Source organism: Archocentrus centrarchus, chromosome 2, assembly GCF_007364275.1.
Source record: "Archocentrus centrarchus isolate MPI-CPG fArcCen1 chromosome 2, fArcCen1, whole genome shotgun sequence".
In the NCBI taxonomy this organism is placed as follows: domain Eukaryota; kingdom Metazoa; phylum Chordata; class Actinopteri; order Cichliformes; family Cichlidae; genus Archocentrus; species Archocentrus centrarchus.
The window spans coordinates 27,517,009-27,529,973 of NC_044347.1; the positions used below are offsets into that span (position 1 = coordinate 27,517,009).

The following is a 12,965-nucleotide window of genomic DNA, read 5'->3' on the forward strand; positions in this document are numbered from 1 at the left end:
TCATGCCAATGCCCATTTGTATCTATGGCTTGATATATTCCACTCATCATTTCCATGTCATCCAAATGAAGAAATTCAAAGCTTGATCTCTGTGTTCACTAGTAAACCACACCGACATCTCAGTGAGCTACCTGTTTGCAGTTCTGTGCTCTCTTTTTGATAGGTTACTATCAGGAAGAACCATCTTCCATGTTCCTGAATGCTCAAGAACACGTATTTTCCAGCACATTGTCAGCATGTTTTTTTCCTTTCTTTTTTTCTAACAGACACACATCATAATTATTTAGGTTTTCTCTGACAGCTGTGAAAAAGAAACAGTAGGACCCTGACTGGGTGCTATTGTTACACTTCAGTCCCACATCAACTGTTACATAGTTACAGGCAGGACTGCAGCAACACAGCTAAAGCAAAAAAAAAAACTTTATGTTTTTGTTTTAGGCAAATCAGCTTATGAAATGAAACGATCGTCACTGGGTAGCATTAGTACACAGAGGTCATTGTGGCCGTCTCTGAGCAGCATCACAGAGAACAAAGACACTACAAACTCCTGTGCCGTAATCAATGACATAAAACTACTTCACGTATGAATGACTTTTATTTTTATCATTCACAGTTTAATGCAATTACAAGGCATAACATGTAAGGATATTATTAGAGTGCAATATTACATGCCAAATAAAACTTTATGCTTTAAAAGTGTGTATGCAGTTTTATGAGATGAAATACAAAATTGAAAAAGACATAATATTACAGTAAAGTGTTAAATATTAAGTATTATCAAACAAGCTAACATAATTTTAAATATAAGGATTGTTTTTAATACTTTCTAGTCATTTACTGCCTGAAGTCTAGAAGCCATGGACATCACCAAATGCTGTGTTGCTCTGCTGGACTGCTACTGTAGCCTCCCTCAGTTGCAGCTTGCATTTGATTTTGTATTTAATAACTGAAAAGCATGCTCTCTTGGTTGAGATCAGGTGACTGACTTGGCCGTTGGAGAATACATCCTGTCCTTGCCTTGAGAAAGTTTTGGGTTTTTGCAGTATGCTTTGGGTCATTATCCATTTGGACTGTGAAGTGCTGTCTGATCAGTTTTGCAGCATCTGGCTGAATCTGGGCAGAGTACAGCTCTGTGCACTTCAAAATTCATTCTGCTACTTCTATCAGCGGTCACATCAATAAACACTGGTGGCCTGGTTCTGTCATAGATGGGTGTTGTTGTTGTGGCCGTCTCTCTCTGTCTCTCTTTTGATCCAGGAGGCTGGCAGGCTGGTTTGTCTTCGTCTACAGGGTGGAGCTGGAGGCTGACCCACAGCGCTCCTGCACACCTGTGGCTTGTTCCTGGTGATCTCTTTTGTATTTAAGGACCATCTTTGGCCTCCTGTCTTTGCCAGAGTGTCAACTATGTTCTGTGGTTATCGACCTCAGGCCTTCTTGAGTTTTCTAAGTGCCTGACTTCATTCCTAATTTGTGTTTTGCGAAAGGTTTTGGTGATTAGTCTCCTGGTTACTGCTCATACCATCGGAATTGCCTACCTCTCCACTTACCACGGAAAACCTCATTCCTCTCCAGCCTGCCTGCCCTCCTGGACAAACCTTGGAGTCCTCAAATAAGCCACTTCATTCTCATCATCCACTCACCCCTGGCTACTTCAGGACTTCCATCATTTGTGAACACACAACTAACCCCGCTTCTCCTTCTGTTTAGAATGACCCCATGGTTTTTGAACTGCTTCACCTTCGAACCTGTGGTGTTTTGGACTGGGCTACCTGACGAAACTTATTAAAGTCCGATTTGATAATAGTTTATTGCTGTACCTCTTCCAGTACCTGTTCCTAATAAATTGTCAATTATAGTTGCTGTTTCTTCTGTGTCTGATGGGTCCACTTTGAGCTTCGGCCACCGGCCATGATGGGTTCCACTGGCAGCCATACATGCCCATGCAATAACATTACTTTCATGGTATTTGACAGATGATGTGGTATGCTTCAAATCATGAGCTGTTCCTCTCCTTCTACATATTTTTATTTTCTGGAACAAGTGAATCGTGATTTTATCTGTACAAAGAACTTTTTTCAGAACTGTGCCAGATGATTGTTCTTGAATATTCCCGGTGGGTTACACCTAGTTGTAAACCTTCTGCATTCATGGAGGCATCTCTTTATTGTAGATTGTGACAATGGTACACCTACCTCCTCCTTGGACAGTCATCCAGGCCTTCAGTGATCTTGCAGGCCTTTTGGCGCTGCTGAGCTGGTCAGTGCATTCCTTCTTTTTAAGAATGTACCATTGTATATTTAGCCACTCCTAAAGTTTTTGCTCTCTTTCTGATAACCTAATAATGGCCTCCTTCGCGTACTCCGTGGACCTCATTTTGTTCACTAGCTCTCAAACAGTTAGCAAATGCAAGCTTAACATTTGAAACCAACTCCAGATCTTTTACCTGCCAAACTTGTTATGCGATAACAAAGAAGCAGGCCTCATGAAACCGCTTTTCAGTCAATTGTCCAATTACTTTGGAGCATTGGAAAATGGGGGACTATGTATAAAAATTCCTAAAAACTCGTGAAATGCTTTTGTTTAATACCTTAAATTAACACTGAAACTCTGCACTTCAATCACATCTCGATTATTAAAATCCACTGTGGCGGTGTACAGAGGCAAAATTATAAAAAAAATATTATATAAATGTGCCCAAAGACAAGTTCAATGCAGGAACAAGTTGCAACAACACATGGGTGAATTCTGCTGTCCCACATACTGACGTGGCTAAGCTTTAATTCAGACGCCATGTGACAAAAGCATGCTCTCCTCATCCCACCAGTTTTAGCTTTCTGTTATGTGAGGCATGTTAGTGCTACCAGTAAGCCATCAGTGGGGGGAAATAAGCTGCCCAAACAGCCGCATCTGAAAATAAACCTTACCTCCCATAAATATGGGTCAGAAATCCTACACCTGAGGTTGCAGTGTTACTGAATGCCAGCTTGATGACAGAAACACAAGGATAATGTCCTCATTTATCACCAGAGACAAATGCTCACGTCATGGTCTGGGATTGTCAGCGAGGCAGAGACATGATGGTTTTGATGCCTGAGAGCAGTGACATCTGGATATCTCTGGCTTTTGAGAAGGGTATCCTGTATGCAGAGCTGTCACAGCATGACGGTGAGGTAAGCAGGCTCCAAAGAGTGGACAGCTGAGTGGAAGGGAATAAAAAAACAAACAAACTCCAGCCCCTTTCATAGTTAGCTTTGTCTGCAGTGTCATGTTTCCCTGTAACACTGAGCTTTAAAGGGAGGAAGTGTGTGCGGGGGTGCACACGTGTATGTAAGGAAAATTCTTGAAATTAAATAAACTTCCCTTAAGACCTATTCAAATATTTGAAGTCATTTAACTGTCTCCCCATGCTGCCACTAATTGACAGTGGCACCACTGGATGTTTAATTAGCGTTAATATCAGTTTTCAAACCCTCTTTTATTGCTTAAGATGTCCCAGCATAATGAGGGCCAAGTCTCTGTTTACAGTGTGGTATTGATGTCAGAACAAACGTCTTCAAAGGCTTAATCTTCTAACCTGTGTGATTTTTGATGGCTGCTTAGAGGCATATTCACCCCCCACACTGAATATTATTAGCTTCTTATCTTGTGAATGCCACAGCAGCAGCATAAGGGATGGAACCAACTTGGGGGCACTAGAAGAAGAAAAAAGGTAAAGTTGAGGCCATGCTGCCGGCGGTATTCATGACCCAGTGAAAATACTGAGCCGAGCTGAGGGCCAGTGACCGTCTGTCACTGCCTTTTCTTAAGCACAGGCTGGTTAGAGGTGAAAGGAGATGAGGGAGGGTGTTAGTGAGGAGAAAGGAAAAGAACATGAGAGTAAATTCAGTGTTTAAGGGTCTCAGATAAGACAGCATGGCTTCATAGCTCAAAGAGAAATCAGGGACCACAGACCTGTGTTGGGCCAAGGCCATCCCCTAATCACAGCAGTGTCACTCTCTTCTCTGCCCTCTCCTCACAACTGAAGCTTACTGACTACTTACTGACCAGAGCGCTTGCCTGGTGAGGTTCGAGAGGACAGCCAAAATGAGCTACACTAATTGAAATGTCAGCCATGGAGGGCGATTTCTTCCTCACTGACAAAAGCAAATCAGGCACAATAATTAAGCTGTCAAATCTATCAAAATATCTTCTTTAAAAGGAGACTGGATTACCCTCGAGTGTTTCCTTATGCCAGGCTAAGCAATTTGTCTCTGATTTGTTACGCTTTTAGAATATTCCAGATCAGACTGCTGCTGCTTACGTCTGGTGGAAACAGGAAGGGCCCATGCATGTTTTATGGGAAAGCACAAATCCTAGTGGAATTACGGAAACATACAATGTCTCATCTCATTCTTTGTGAAGCTCCAGTCACCTGAACACAAAAGAGCCCCTCCGCTTCATCTTATTCATGATTTTACACCGAAGATGTCTCATGTCTGAGCAGCCCAGCTATATCAAACTGTTTCATTATCAGCTAAAATGCCATCTAGCATTTTCAATCTGTCTCCTTCCACTTGCGCTCCAGTGGAAAAATCACTTTCAAAGAGCTGTGCTGCTGTGCAGACAGTGGGTTTTTGTTGGTACAAGAGCCAGCCTTGACATATCTTCATGTATCGCTTACCTTCTGTAGGTTGCTTTTAAGTGAAACAACAATAGAATCCAATGGAAGTGAAAGGGGCGTTGGAACTTCCAGAAAATCAAACCGTTTTAGTTACACAGACTTAAACCAGCACAGAAAGCAAATCCTGGGCAGAGACAGACAGTGAAGCTTGGAGACCAGCTCCAGCAGTGCATTCCCCAGCTCAGTGAGGCCCAGGCATCCAGTGACAGCTGATTTTATTTTAGAAGGTCCCCTTCGTAAAAAATAGGACGGACTTCGGGAAGGGGGTAAGTGGATGTGGGCTGGCTTTTTTTAGAGTCAAGTATCAAGGTACTCAACGTGCTCTCAGCCTTATGTCACAGCAGACTTATGGAGGCAGACGTCCCATCCAGTGAGCTGAAAAACTCACTATTGGTAGGCCCTTCATTTACGCAGCAGAGAGCAGGGAGACACTTGGCATTTTGAATCACTGCTTGTTAGCAGGCTAAATATCATGGCATTTTATGACTTAGTACACACAGATATATTTTATACATACTGCCCAATAGACACTATACATACAACTAAGGACAAAGTGGTGTTGTTTAACCAATCAAAATGAGCACACACTTTTCTAGAAGCCCCAGGAATATCTCAGTCTAGCCTAGCTTAAAGGCTGAAAGCAAATCTAGCTTTTTCTAAGGTTTAAAAACTGACTGCATGTCCTGTCATTGTAAAACTTTTATGCTTTTCCTTATTTTCTGTGGTATATACCCGTTACCAGGGTGAATGATCATAGAAAATATGGCCATAGTTTTAAATAATGAGGTCAGTACATGTACAAGTAATCTCTTTGAGCCAAAAGGTCAGGATTCAGACTGCTCTAAATGCCTTGTTTCAGACAGCATTTCATCATGCACATGATTTCAAAGACTGGTTATCCCTAATATGGTCAACACGGGCACGCAGCTGTGAGCACAGATGCCCCACCCACCTGCCATTCAAACCTTTTGTAAGCAGGGAGAAGCCAATCAGATGAAAACTGCCTTAAAGTGAGGTTACCCTTACAGAGAGACAGAGACAGGGAGGTAAAACCTGGCTTGTTTCAGACAGTGAGTGCCTCAAGTGAGGGGTTGTGCAGAAGACCAGTATATGATAAATAAGGATTATCAGAAGAGTTCGAATATAGAAATACAGAGCTGGGAAATAGCTTAAAAGGTCAACTTTAAGCTTTAGAGCTACTGGCAGGTGCATTTCTGAACAAAGCACAGCTTGGCATAAATTTAATTCCATATTTCTGCCTCCTTCCAGTCCATAAACAGCATAAAAAATGGATAAAGCTACCGTGACATCACCCATTGGAAACCTTCAGATGAGTATTTCCACCCTTGGCTTGCTCGGCAAAAAAAAAAAAAAAACAAAGATGTGATCTGTAGCATCAGGTCTGATTGAAACAGCACACAAACCATTAGCCAATGAGCATGCAGTTTCATAGCAGATAAAAAAGATAAATCCCCGATGTTAACGAGATTTAATTAATTCTTAATTCAGTATGATCCAAAATGAGTGAATGAGCTCATAAATTTAGGAAGAAAGTGTTTACAGAGGTCAAGACAGCTGTTAAAGATTGCTGTCTGCAACCACAGCTATTGCCATCTGGTGGCCTTCATATAGAATGCAGGTTCAAGGCACTTCCACATTGGCTTCATTTTTAGCTCAGCCTTGTCGCAGCCTTTGTGCTGGCGTCGGCAGCGGCATCTGCTCCAGAAAAACTTTAATGTTGGCCGTAACTTGAACGATCTCACCCAGGATGTTCAGATTCATACCATAGAAACATCTGCTAAAAAACTCGGACAGGTTTGAATCTCGTCGACTGTAAAGGTCAGAGTTCAAGTTTCATAACAACTTTAATGTTGGCCTGGAGAACAACTTTAACTAGGATAATCAAATTCGCACCAAAGATGCATACTGTTCAAGCTAGACCCATCAAAATCCATACTTCTTCACTGGCTTTACTGGAACAGCATGTTGACCCACCCCTCCCAGGATAATGCATCCTACAACAAAGTAAAAATGGTCCAGGAATGGCTTGAGGAGCGCAGCAATGAGTTTGAAGTGTTTACTTAGCCTCCAAATTCCCCAGCTCTTAATCCAGTCAAGCATCTGTAGGATGTGCTGGACAAACACGTACAATTCACAGAGACCCCACCTCACAGGACAGGCTGCTAACATCTTGGTGCAGACACCACAGCACACGTTCAGGAGTCTAGTGGAGTAAATACCTTTATGGGTCAGGGCTGTTTTGGTAGCAAAGAGCAGATCCTAAACTAACTTTAGTTTGTTAGAAGCCTGATGTCATCTTAGACATAAAGCTCGTCTTTGGTTAAACGTTGCTCACAAATTTTGAATGTTTTCAATATGACAAAAGATTTAAAACTCTGTGCTGAGTTGAATTGTGAGAGCATTTCCAGGCGAAACCTTTGCTCCCTTTAAAAACCCCTCTCGTACACTCTGCCTGCCATCAAGACTTCTTTGATCCTTTTTTAAAGACAGCATCTCAAATGGACAGAAAGGCACTACAACTAATGCAATGTGAGGGTATTCAATGCAGCGCCTGCTGAGCAGAAGCCCAAAGGACTGAACAAGAAATCTTTAACCGTCAAGGCACTTTCTTTCTGTCCTCTCTTTCCTTATCCCTTTCCTTCTTTCTTGAACATATGTTGCCCCGAAGGATTGGAAGAGCTCCTCTTTTAAACAAGTGACCTCCCGTTTGGGTCTGATCATCCCAGGGCCTTCCATGCAATCTTTTTCAACCTGCACCCTTCTTCACAATTCTAAAGAGAATCCTCCTCATTCCGCGCTGCAGTATTTGTTCCATGTCCTTTCTCTCTGTACTGCTGCCTCTGATCATGACCTCATGTTTACTAACCTCATATATGAAACCCAAGGTGTTCTCTGGGAGCCCACCCCAAGAGGTGTTGTTTGGCAGCACGTTGACTAGAGAAAAGTGTGTTGTTATTAGGCTTTTGGAGAAAGCTGCACTCTGCTGATAATCCCACTGCAACTACACATGGATTTCCTGTTCCTGAAGTGGGAAATAAACATACTCGAGCAGACTGCCTAATGAAGGGCCCTGTGAACATCCCCAAACTAAAGTCCAGAGTATGTCCGCATTCAAATGAGCTTTAAATGAAGAAAAGAAAAAAACCCTCACAGAATGATTTTTGTTGGCAAATTATGTTAATGAATTAAAGAAATTTAATGATGAAGCCAATGAAGCCTATATAGTGTATCTGGGTTGATCAGAGTTGTGTTCATCAAAGCTAATGACTCAAGGAGTGCAAACAAGGAGTGCACAATGTCAAGATGTTCTCAACCCCTAACAATTTAATTTCCAGATCATCAGAGTTGGAAGATGGTGCTTTCACTGAGTGAATAAGGTCACATTTCATTACCAGCCAAAAAAAGGAACAGTCTGACAAACAGGTCAGGTCTTGTCATATCAGCAATGATAAACTGCGTCTTCAAGTATTTCTCTTGGTCTTTTAACTGACAAAGTAATTAAATTTTCTCCCTCATATAAACATGAAACTAAAGCCAATATTCTATTCATGTTTCCTGTGCTATATTACATTAGGGGTTTACAACATAGCTTATTTGTGACTTAATGTTATCAAGCTAGAAATTGTCTTAAAATCTGTGTATAGTGTGTCCTTCATTTAGGGTTCAAACTACACTGCTCGCAGAGACCTCTACAGGCTAACCCCCAGAGATCCTCCAGGACACCATCCACCGTCTCACTAGGAGCATGCTCTGATGTTGTCAGGCATGCATAAATGCATGTGAGAGCCATACAAACTACTGAGTAACATTTTGTTTGGCCGCAGTGGAATTTCAGCAAAATGGACTAAGCAGCCACATCATTTTTTCACTTTGATTTCCGGCGAGTCTTTGAATTCAGCCTTCTGTATGTTGAAATTTTCATTTCCATCGAACGATGTTGCATCCTTTCATTTCCAACACTTTATCCAGTCCATATCAGTATAAATATCCAGTATGATTTTTTTTCTCCTCATTGAGATCTGGTGTATTTTCAACGTATTCTTATTTTTTGAGCAGTATACAAGATGCCAGCATGATACAAGCTATCATTTTATGACACCTCCTGCTCAGTGACATAAATCAAGTTGTTAAACATGTCAAGTCTGGAAAAAACTTGTAATCTTTGAATTCCATGAACCTGCTTTTAGAAGTACAATGGTCAGAAAGCCCAGCTACACAAATTTGAGTTTTGAATCTCATTTGTGTACCATTCCTATCCTATTTGCTTACAGGACTGGCTTGAAAACATAAAAGCATCATTATTGGACCATAAATTTCTAAATTCTCGCTATGGATCACGTATTTGATTATGCTCGGGGGTTACATAGTCATTACTTAGAAACAAGTCACATAATAATTTATATTGTGAGCTCCAGGAGATTCAGCTGACCTGTGCTGCTACTCAGATATTTGCTGCTCTTTGTGAGTTTAGCCAAATGAATTCAAGATAAACAGGTTTTAACAAGACATATGGTAGATTTTCAACCCCAGACAGTATAAAACCAGTATGAAACGTAGATGTCAGTGACTGAATCTAATCAGTATCATCACCTTGAAGTTATTATTACAAATCTTAGAAACACAGTGTCTAACCAGACACTTACTCTGGATGGCATTACTTTGGCCTCCAGTAACCCTGTGAGGAATCTTAGAGTCATTTTTGACCAGCATATGTCCTTCAATGCGCATATTAAACAAATACGTAGGACTGCTTTTTTGCATTTGTGCAATATTTCTAAAATTAGAAACATCCTGTGTGATCCCGAAAAGCTAATTCATGCATTTATTACTTCTAGGCTGGACTATTGTAATTCATTACTATCAGACTGTCCTGACAGCTCCCTGAAAAGCCTTCAGCTGATCCAAAATGCTGCAGCGAGAGTACTGATCTTATCTTAAGGACCTCATAGTACCGCGTCACCCCAGAGCCTTCAGCTTTCAGGCCCCTCTTCTGTGGAAACAGCTCCCAGTTTGGACATCTGCACAGATTTGCATGACAGGGATAAGAAAGAAAAAATGTGCAAAGGTTGTAAGTGGCACTGTATGATGATATTACCTAGTTATAACTTGTTGAAACCAAAAACTGTTGGGCTTCAGCACATGAAAAATGAACTTGACAGTAATTTGTACTTAACTGCCTATCAAATTTAATTACTCATTAATTTAATGAGTGCTATAAATTTGTTCTGGATCATTCTGGATCATTCCAGCTCCTGCTTGTAGGGACTTTCCCTGTCCCCCCCCCCCACCATCACTCCTTAGTCACTGGTCTCAAGATAGGATCAGTTCAGATTACAGAACAGGAACTTTTGTGTGTGAGGTATGATACAAGATGGAGTTAGATTTTGGGAAACATAAAACAACCATGCTATGCTATAAGAATTCATGCTTTTTCTGTGATGAGGCAGTGAGGAAGAAATTGTTGCTGGGCTCTGGTAAGCCTTCCTGAGGCCCCAGAAACTCCAAAGATAAAGGTTCTGGTCCTAGTGCATCATTTTTAAGATCTCAACAAAAAAATTATCATTGCTGGTCACTAAACGTTCAGGACTGAACCTTTAAGGTGAATCCTCCACCTTTTAATTTATCTCCTGTTATTTGTTTAATTCATACTACTCAAAAGATTAGAGGGACACTTTGAAAACACATCAGATCTCAATTGGGGAAAAAAAAAGTCATTCTGGATATCTTTACTAATATGGACTAGGTAACATGTTTGGAATGAAAGGATGCTGCCGTTTGATGGAAATGAAAATGATCAGAGGGCTGAATTCAAAGACACCCTGAAAATCAAAGTGAAATAATGATGCAGCAGACTAGGCTGTTGCCAAAGTTTCATTTCAGCAACTCAAAATGGTACTCAGTAGTTTGGTATGGCCCCCACATGCTTGTATGCATGCCTGATAATGTGATGATAGATTGTGTCCTGGGGGATCTCCTCCTGTCTGAGATGCAACCTGGTGACTCTGGATGGACCAAAACTTCAAGTCCCAGAGGTGTTCTACTAGATTTAGGCCAGGTGAGGAATCAGTTTCTTTATCTTCCAGGAAATCCTTCCATACTCTCTCCACATGATGCCGGCTATTGTCATGCACCAGGAGGAACCCAAGACCCACTACATCAGCGTAGTGATGTAGTGGGTCTTGGGTTCAACAATGGGTCCAAGGCTTTCATCCTGATACCTAATGGCAGTCAGGGTGCAGCTGTCTAGCCTGTATAGTGTCCTTCCATGGATATACCTCTCCAGACCATCGCTGACTGACCACCAAAGTGGTCATGCTGAATGATGTTACAAGCAGCATAACATTCTCCACGGCTTTTCCAGACCCTTTAACATGTGTCACATGTTGCCAGGGTGAACCTGCTCTATGAAGTGCTTCTATGGGTGCCTGTGAACTTGTCAATTCTGGTATTCTACAGCAAATGCCACGGTGCCGGGCAGTGAGCGCATGGCCTGCTAGAGGACGTTGGGCCCTCAGCCGCCCTCATGAAGTCTGTTTCTGATTGTCTGGTCAGAGACACTCACATCAGTGGCTGCTGCAGGTCATTTTGTAGCTCTGGCAGTGCTCTTCATCTTCCTCCTTGCACAAAGGAGAAGATGCCGGTCCTGCTGATGGGACCTTCTACGGCCCTGTCCAGCTCTCCTATCTCCCATCTCCTCCATGCTCTTGAGACTGTGGTGGGAGACACAGCAAATCTTGTGGCAATGGCGTGTATTGATGTGCTATCGTGGAGGAGTTGGACTACCTGCGCAACCTCTGTAGGGTCCAAGTATGGCCTCAGGCTCCCAGTAAAGATCAAAGGTCAAATGGAAAACTAGTGAAAAAAATGCTACTTTACATGGTATTGATTAGTAAAGTGAAACTATTTACCAAACACTCTTTGTTGCACATACAGTTGGGATATCAAACATTTTTTCCCTTGATTTTTCTTCCTTCGGGATTTGTTCCTCTTGCGGAACACCTCCTTTTTTTGTACACTTGTATTACTTTGACATGTATGGGGCTGGTTTTCAAACTTTCAGAAGATAACAAGATTGTGAATAGTAGGGAATCATATGTGGAGGACGTGAAATTGTTTTTACGCAGTCATGCTTTTGAACAGCTATTACTCAGAGAGTCAGGTCCAAATCCTGTTAAGTCCCAGTCACACAGGCCTAGAGGCCAGTTAATGACCCCTGGAAACCAACCGGTCACCAGGGAATAATGTGTATTCCCCAGTGAGTTGGCGAGTGGCCACAAAGAGCCATACACTGCTCCACCAAAGACCTCCTTTTGAGTTGTTGTCTGGCAGATTGCCGGCAGTGAGGTCACAGAGAGGTGCAGAGAGGTTTCACCCAGCATAGCCAGCAATCTTCAACTGGTCGGGGATACACATTTTTCTCTAGTGACAGGAGGTTGCCAGTGGGACACCAACTGGTCCCTGAATTTAATTTATTTTTTATTTTTTTTAAATTGTGCAGTTTTGGTATCTTGATCTGTCCAATGAGCAAGTAAAAATAAAGATAAACAGAAAGCAAAAGCATTCGTTGACAATGACCAAAGACAAAATTCAAACTATAGTTTCCTGGTCAAAAGGTATGTTGGGTAAGTTGCATATTCACCATGAGTGAAGGATTACAACAGTTCACAGCCTGGTTAAGAATTGTCAGGTTTAAATGCCACTGGAGTTTTTTTTTTTGAGAAAAAACATTGCACACATTTCTCTGTATTTCAAATCTGCAATTGTACAGGCACTCATGAAACATGATGCAACCTCACATCCAAACACATTATAGTTAAAGCTCAATTTTCAATCACCAAACACCATTTGTGCCTAATTTGTGTCTCACAATATCCACAAAGGTGATCAAATCGGAAACTGACAGGAAGAAAATCTTTGCTTTTCCTTCAGGATGATATGAAGCCATCATCATTTGGCAGGTGAATCTGAGAGATTAATTAAAACAAAAACAGTCTACCGTCAAATCTACCTCCAACTGGCAGCATTTTGAGATGTTTCTCTCGGGCACAGGCTGTCTGACAAGTTTAATCAGCAACAGATTTATTTAAATATATATGTACACACAAAACTTTTAAATAATAGAATAATTATAAGAATAAAAAAACAAACAAAACAAATTTAACTTCCACTACTCTGTGTGCCACAAAGTCAGCAACAGTGTCACGGTCATGTAATACGAGAGGCAACACGTAAACAAGGATGCTTGTTTAGAAAGAGCAGCAGTGTGGGGACTTAGAGGTGAGCT

General features: G+C 41.6%; 1 protein-coding gene across 2 annotated transcripts in view; it reads right to left on the reverse strand.

Moving 5' to 3' along the window:
* xirp2a (xin actin binding repeat containing 2a) overlaps positions 1–12,965 on the reverse strand; it is a 66,952-nt gene that overhangs the window by 21,682 nt on the left and 32,305 nt on the right. Inside the window, exon 1 of one of the 2 annotated variants that reach the window (XM_030744698.1) lies at positions 4,661–4,805. The exons of the other annotated variant lie outside the window; for it this stretch is intronic. The gene's annotated coding sequence lies outside the window, so the exon portion shown is untranslated. Of the gene's footprint in view, positions 1–4,660; positions 4,806–12,965 lie in introns of those variants that run through there. 2 annotated transcript variants of the gene reach the window in all.